We start from the raw sequence: 8,156 nt of genomic DNA, 5'->3' as shown, positions 1-8,156 counted from the left end.
AATAATGTCGAAAAACGCATCAACGGATGTAGGGGAAACTTGTGCACGAAAATACTGATGAGTTGTGTCGTGTATCCATGAAATATCCGCTCGATTAAAGTCTCCAAAAAGCAGCATACGATCATGTTTTTTCATCCTCGACACTATACTATCGATCGTTGCCGCAAGTGCACTGAGCGTATTTTGATTTTTGGCAAGAGAAGGGGGTATGTAGATTGCACCGATGAAGATAGAGCAGGAACGAAGCTTGATTTGTAACCAGCACTGTTCGAGGCAAGCGTTCGGCGGTATAACCTCACAGGTGTTTAGATGACGAGATGCTGCGATGAGAGTGCCTCCGCCCCGAGAGAGAGAACTGTTGAATGCCGTACGATCACCGCGGGTTACTGTATACTCAGAGCCGAATAGAAGCGAGGATGGAATGTTCTCATCCAACCAGGTTTCGGCGAGTATGATGATGTTGTAGTCGGACTCCGATATAGATAACCGCAATTCATTAACTTTGGTACGCACACCACGAATGTTTTGATAGTAAATATTGAATGCTGTTGAATGTTGCGTATGACCGAGAAAGGGAGCAATAGTAGATGGGGCCATAACAGTCGATGTAGACGGAAAGGCAGGCATTGCACATACTGCTGCTACTGTTGATTTTGATGTTGTTGAATTAGTTGTAGTAGCTGTTGTTGTAGTTGCTGTTGTTACTATTGTTGTTGTTGTTGGTATTGTTGCTGGCGTTGATGTACGTATTGTTATAGACGTTGCAGCAAAATGTTCGTCTATGGTGGGTTGATGGTTTGGCTGCGTAGGTTGTAATTCAGTGTCGGGGATACTGGTGATGATGGGGACGAAAGATGCGGGGGCGATGAGGTGAGTATTGGTGATTGTGCGTCGATTAGCGGCGGTGACTGTGGAGCCGGTTGTTGCTGTTGATGTTGGTGCAATGCGTGTGGTTGGTATGGAAACTGAAACCCCCGTTGCGAACGGTAATCGGTAAATTCACGAAACGCAACTTCAGCTGGCCAAGTATTTTGAGACAGAGCCACATTCTTCAAAGTTGATGGGATGCCGACTTTGAAGGAAACGAATGTTAGACGGCTCAGATCCGCATCACACTTGGTTTACAGGCGAACATGTATATCGTTTGTATTGAGCTTGGATTTAACCAAATGTGCCATATCGTCGGGAGTCACATCAGGACTGATGTTGGTAAAAAATAGCCAAAAACGAGGCTCAGGATTAGCCACGGTTTTTATCTTAATACCATTGTCATCAGTGTTAGTACCTCGCAGTAGTGGTTTGTTGCGATTATCGAGTATTTCCCGTTGCATGTGTGAGTGTTGTCCGAGATGAGTGCCTTCGTATATCTGTGTGCGTGTTGACTCTAAGGCACGGGTATAAGTCGGGACAACAACCCTTTTCTCCGTAAAAGGTAACTCTTTCGAATTTCCTAGTTCGAATTTCATTAGTGTCTGGGAATCCGTAATTGTTGATTTTAGTTCCTTGATTATAAGTGAAGTTGATGCCTTTTCGCAATTCTTGCAAAACCATTTTAGCTGGGAAAATCTTCGTAAGTCACGTACGGATTCACTTGAGAGGCCAGTGCAGGACGGATGAAAGTGTTGTGCGCAGGCACCATCACATACAAACGGGACACCAGAAGTGAGCTCCAGGCAGATTCCACAATTCATCTTGCTCACTTTAAATATGTGCAGTTGGATGTGAGTGTAGTGATAAGTGCGTATGCGTATCGAGTTGATAGTAGTGAAGGCGATAGATGCAATGTGCGTGTGCAGACAGCTGTGTGTGTGGAAGCACCTCAGGCTATGATGGCGAACACTCGATCCTCAACACCAGCACGGCACGCCAAAATTAAATTCACTAAATAAACCTGCAATCGGGTGACAATCACTCTATGCAACATCCAACCAGTACGATGGACAAGTTCAGCGTTCAGAGTTAGCGTGATAAACGTGTCACAGGCGAGTAATTCACGGGCAAATAAACTGTTTGAAACGGAGAGCTAGACAGATCGAACCGCACTCGTGAATAGATGTGTCGTGAACATGGCGATGACACATCTATTGCACGCAAAAAAACACACAACATTTTTTTTCCTATCTTTTTGTCCACCGGTGTACACCGGTGTTTTTTTGCGTGCAATAGGTGTGTCATCGCCAACAGTTGTTGTTGTTGTTAGTATGGTTTAGAGAGGCTTTGGCTCCTGCGGAGTTCTTTCGTCTAACGTTCGAGGCGTACTGAATTTGCAATCGCTGTTTGTTTGCCTTTTATACTCGCATTTGTGGTGCGCTACTTATCTGAGTTTTGAGTAACGGCAGCGTTTTTCGGTAGTATAAAAAGAGATCCAAACCGTGTTGCGCTTCATTCAGTGGTAAAGGTGAAAGTTAGCGATTTGAAAATTCCACAAGTTCATCATGGGTCGCGGAAAGCACTGCACTCCAGAGGAGCGGAAACATATTCAGGGTTTGTATCGTGAGAACGTGCCTATCAAAACCATCTGCAAGGCGTTCGGCCGTTCGCGGACGTTTGTGAACAACGCCATTCGTAGCGAGGCTACGGGTAAATCCACAGGTCGTCCGCGAAAAACAACGGCTGACGTTGACGCGCAGATGGTTGAGATAATCAGGGCCCTTTCAAAACTTGCAATCGTATTAAGCAGGAGCTTAGATTGCAAGTTTCGGCGAAAACAGTGTCGCGCCGTTTACACGCCGGTGGGTTCTGTGCCCGGAAACCACGAAAGGATTTTTGGTGGAGCAAAATATTTTTTTCGGATGAATCCAGAATCAATCTGGATGGTTCGGACGGCACTAAATACGTCTGGCACCTTCCTAAACAGGCGTATCATCCAAAAAATACTATAAAAACCCTAAAGCACGGAGGCGGCCACGTAATGGTGTGGGGTTGCTTCTCCTGGCACGGCCCGGGTCCTTTGTTCCGTATCAAAGGGATACTGAACTCGGAAGGGTATAGAAACATACTACGTCGTAAGATGTTGCCACACGCCCGACAAAAATTCGGAGACGAAGAGCATTACATCTTTCAGTACGATAACGACTCAAAGCATACATCGCGATTAGTTAAATGCTTTTTGGGAAACGAGGATGTGCAAGTTCTACCGTGGCCTGCGTTGAGTCCAGACCTCAACCCGATTGAGAATCTGTGGTCAACTCTCAAGCGTCAGCTTAAGAACAAGCATGCACGTTCTGCCGATTCGCTATGGAGACGCTGCAAGGCTATGTGGAAACGCATAGACAGAAGCGAATGCCGTAACCTCATCGGCGATATGGCCCTACGCTGTGAGGAAGTGATAGCGAATAACGGTCAACACATTGACCGTTAGAATATGTATCCGCTCTGTGGAACACCGCAACACCACCTCCAAACAACCACTTAAACAGTCCTTTTCAGGGCTACCAAATATTTCCGACAAGAACTATGTTTTTCGGTCACAGAAAAAAGTTCCTATTTTTATGTCCACCAGTGTACCTGTAGAGAACGCTGCAACTGCCGATGGCCGTGGTGTGAAGCTGCTGATGTAGATGTTCGTACCGATCTTCGTAGATCAGTGTGGCGACAGGGACCAATATGTGTGTTGCAGAATCTGGCCTCTCGTGCCACTAGTTATGGCAATGCAGCAGGGTAAGAAGGAACGGGGGCGTGCCGATAACTGCGATCGTCTGATACCGCTGGGTACGGCGATGATGAGTAGAATTAGTTGTTCCTTATCGTTGCCTCGACGGTTATTAGTGGCGATGACACCTCAAGGTAGATGCGAATACTTCTTCTCTCTCCAAATTGCTTGGTGTATGCGGTGGATGCGCCTCGTGGTCGGCGCGAAAATTGCTTCTTTCTTGGAAATTGCCCCCGCGATAGCGGTACCTCGTGGTGTGCGTGTTGGCTCTTTTCGCGATGGCGGCACCTATTGGTGGGCAAAATGGTTACTTTGCGATGGCGGGTCTAAGACGAGAGGGTCCTCTTCACGATTGTGGCAATCGAAATATATTACGATTGTGGCAAACGAACGTAGCGTTTCGCTCGATTGCGCGGTACGATTTTAAACGGCCAAAAAATAGCGGCAGGCCTTTGGCGTAAGGTGTAACCAAAACGCTCGAGCTGTGCTCGTGTCGTACAGGACTGAACTAGAGAGCCCGCTTTCTTTCTCTCTCTCTCTCTCTCTCTCTCTCTCTCTCTCTCTCTCTCTCTCTCTCTCTCTCTCTCTCTCTCAGTTAAACGACGTTAATAATGCCGTGTGGCGCGTTACCTGCGAGATATCAATGATCGCGTGAAGAATGGCGTACACTTTCTCCGGGTTTAACTTGTGCACTATCACTATATACGATCACGTTGTGACGGAACTTATTGATCACGTCGGAGTCACCAATGTAGCGGGTTCACGGAGCTTAGTCTCACGGCTGTGTCGTTACCAAAAAGAAGGCTTTATTCTTACTTCCTTCTATTCTTATAAACTATCCTAATCCTCTATCCTAATCTATAAACATATTCTAGCTATAATAATTCCCAATTATTATGGGATCAAGGTTGCTACAATCTTGATGTTACCAAATCACTGCGACTTCCGGACGGTTGTGAGAGCCAACTATAATTCTCACAGCACAGCTGAAATAGACAATATAAGAGAAAAATATTGTTAGTGAAGCGCAATCCATGTAACATTTTTCTCTTACATTTTACACTGTCGCTAATTTCGGTAGCTTAGGTAAGCTAACAGTACGATGATGATCTGGATACCGCCAATTACCGGCTCGTAGATGCGTGAACGCATCACTGAAGATTTTGTACCTCCATAACAGTCCGCCTCAGACGATAAAATTATTAGCAGTTGCGATCTGATACACGACGCCTAAACGTGATGAGAAAAAACACATCAAAAACGTTTTAGATGAAAAATATAATGTCGGTGTAGCTTAATCAACATTAAAATGAAATATTTATTTTGCTTTTTCGCACGGCATATTAGCTGAAATGAAAAATAAACATTGTTAACCAGTTTATCAAACTGTCTTTCTATTACTTTAGATACTGTCAGACTTACTTCAACTTTGCTTCAATTTAGCACTGTGGCCGGTGACCCACGGGGTTTTCCGCTGTTTCCAGTTTGTGGTAGTTCGGTGGTTTTTATAGAGCAGTGACTCCCACATTCTCCAGACGGTGCCGGAGGATGAGGAATAGGAACGCGTGCTCTAATTTTGTCTTTGCGGAGGCATTAATCGAAGCAGGACAGGTGCAGTATGATCCGACTACAGCGCGATGGCGAGTAACCCGGAAACACCAAGAATGGGGACATAAAATGCGGGTATGTGATAAGTAGCTTCGTCAGTCAGATGTACCAGTCCGTGTTGTTGGACAACTTCCGACGACAAGTGCAGTGCCATCGGTGGTTCCGGTTGCCATTCCTCGTGCTATCCGTCCTCCCAGATTGCCGGTCCGTGTAGTTGGACAACTTCCGACAACAAGTGCAGTGCCATCGATGGTTTCGGTTGCCATTCCTCGAACCATCCGTCCTCCCGGATTGCCGGTGCGTGTTATTGGACAACTTCCGACAACAAGTGCAGTGCCTTAGGTGGTTTCAGTGGCCGGTCAGCACGAGTCAACAAAGAATGCCAGTCCGTGTTGTTGAACAGCTGAAGGTAACGGATGAAGTGTCAGCGCTGGTCTCGAATGCCGGTGATGGTAATCATCATCGGTCAACATTACCTGGTGTTCCTACACCATTCTGTCCGTTAGGCCAGCAACATGGACAGCAACCGTCAACTAGTACTGCTGCGCCATCAGTGGTACCGGTTGCTGATGCTCTACCGCAGGAATCAGACATGAAGAACGGTAGACAACAGGCATTGGCGGGATCTGCAGTACCATCGATTGCATCGCTTGTCGAAGTTCATGCTCCGAAGAATAAGCGTGGTATGATGTCCGCTGTTGTAAGACAACATTTACTCACCAGTCGTCTTCTGCATCGGTGATAGCGGCTGCTAGAGGATCTGTTTGTATTGTGAGCCGTACACCAGCCAAAATGATCAGCGTTAATGTTCAAAAACCATCAACGAGTACTGCTATATCTGAGCAATTTTTTACCTGTGTTCCTAGCCAGATCCGTCCGCCAGGCAAGATAGTTGATGGTGGTAACCAAGTGCCATCGACAAGCGCCGGTACATCGTACATAACGACTGAACGAGCAACTGGTCCTGTTGTGATAAATTTGCCTAAAAATATAACCAGGAAATATGATCAGAAACCGTCAACGAGTTCTGCTACGTTTCCGGTGTACGAACCTGTGCTGCCTTCATCACCAATAATGATGATCACCGACTATGAACACCAGGCTGCAGCAGGAGCAAATCAAGCAGTCCTTTCAATTACTTCTACAGAGCATTCTGGAAGCTGCTGCCTTCGTTGTCGGATGCTGTTAATGAAAATAGATGCACGCAGCGCACAGATTATGGTGATTTTAAATTAGCAGTCCACAATACTGAATCCTATGAAGGGTATAAGAAGAAATGCGCAGAGTTTAGCAATAGAAAAAATCGAAAATGAACAAAAGTTTGATGCATTTGAAGCAAAAATAGCTGGAGACGATTTTGCATTTTGCAGTTATACTTTAATAATAGATGCGGATATCAGCCGCCAGGATGCCAACAACAGGATGCATGAGGCTTTAGACGCGTTGTTTGATGGGACTTTTCTTGCACGGTGTAGCTGGGAAGGATCGTCAGGAAAAAATAGCTTTTAGTAACTACCCAAATACAGTGCTTATTTAAGTCTATCGCCACAAACCACGTGGGAATAGAAATAGATAAAGAATATGATAAAGAATATTTAAAAAGAAAACTGACACAAGCACCGGCAAGAGTAAACATACAGGGAAATGTTAAAACAAGCTGCCATAGAAGGAATAAATAAAAATAAATTTATTTAGTTAAATTGCTCTACCTATTTATAGTTGCTGTATATATATATATATTACATATTATTTATTGATAAACACATTCCTTTTCCATTTTTATTAATTATAATATCCTATTGATACTATATTACACCTTTTATATATTCTTTTCTAATTATACAAATGAAATGAAAAATTGTAGCTTTGGTAGCTTTCAGGGGTTAAGATAGGACTTGTTTAAGATAAAAATGTAAAATGGCTGTTGGTTTCATTTCGCAAATCACTAACAACCATCGCGTTTTTGCTCTTATCATTTATTGTACTTTATTGCCAACCGTTTGACGATTGCCACAGGTGCTAATTTCAAACGTCTTCATCTTATTAGGAGGAACAACGCTAGTCATATTCCGGTAAATAAATAATGCTGTTCTTAATAATGCATCTTAATAGATATTGTTGCGGCCGAGGGGCTCCGCCGGGCGAAGGTTCCGGCTCCTACGGCTACAACGGGGAATTCTCCAAGCCTTTCAGCTAGTGCTCCTCGCTACCTCGGGAGTCTATGCAACAGAAAGGGGGATCGTTCCTTGAGATTCGGATTATTTCGGATGTTCTGAAATGAAGCTCTTAACACTTTGGCTTATCGTTCGAATCTGATTTGGCTCCAGCTTGAGCCGCCTTTATATACCAAAATTTTCACAATTTTTCTGCACGATACTAACCCAAAATTCTACGCCTTTCCTCCCACTCCCATTCCCGTTTGTCCCCAACTCCCATCGCGCTCCCGGTTTCCATTGTCACTCCCGGCGACATCTGTTTGCACTGGCGATTCCAGAAATTCCGCATCGATCAATCCATCGAGCAATCCTTTGTGTAGACGGTACCGGTGCTGGGCGTGCTGGTAGCGACGTTCATCGTGGGGGGTACGGCTGACGTTTCGTGGAAATTCACCGATCTTGTGTCTTTTCACTTTTTATTTTTTATTCTGCATGCACTTCGCACGCAACAGATATAAACAAAGTGCGTTTACAGCAATAACACGATTACACGACGACAATACGACCATAGCAAACTCTGGTGTAAATCGTCGCGGTCAAGCAACAGCAACTAAACCCGAGAAAGGCCGGGATAAGCTGTTTCGTTAGAGCATTTTTTTAAAAAGAACAAAAAAAACATATGTCGATGGAGCGCTAATGCTAAAATTGATAAATAAACGAATTAATGAATAATTAGATAA

General features: G+C 44.7%; 1 long non-coding RNA gene across 1 annotated transcript; it reads right to left on the bottom strand.

Moving 5' to 3' along the window:
* Positions 1-2,145: 2,145 nt before the first annotated feature.
* Positions 2,146-6,871, bottom strand: LOC120952798 (uncharacterized). Its single transcript, XR_007451832.1, has 4 exons — positions 6,312-6,871; positions 5,075-6,242; positions 3,222-4,999; positions 2,146-2,221 (listed from the first exon to the last, which is right to left on the bottom strand). It is a non-coding gene; the product is annotated as an uncharacterized LOC120952798 (long non-coding RNA).
* Between the last annotated feature and the right edge of the window lie 1,285 nt (positions 6,872-8,156).

This window comes from Anopheles coluzzii, chromosome 2, assembly GCF_943734685.1.
Source record: "Anopheles coluzzii chromosome 2, AcolN3, whole genome shotgun sequence".
In the NCBI taxonomy this organism is placed as follows: Eukaryota; Metazoa; Arthropoda; class Insecta; order Diptera; family Culicidae; genus Anopheles; species Anopheles coluzzii.
Note: the sequence above shows the minus strand (reverse complement) of the source record. Positions and strands in the feature narration are given on the sequence as shown.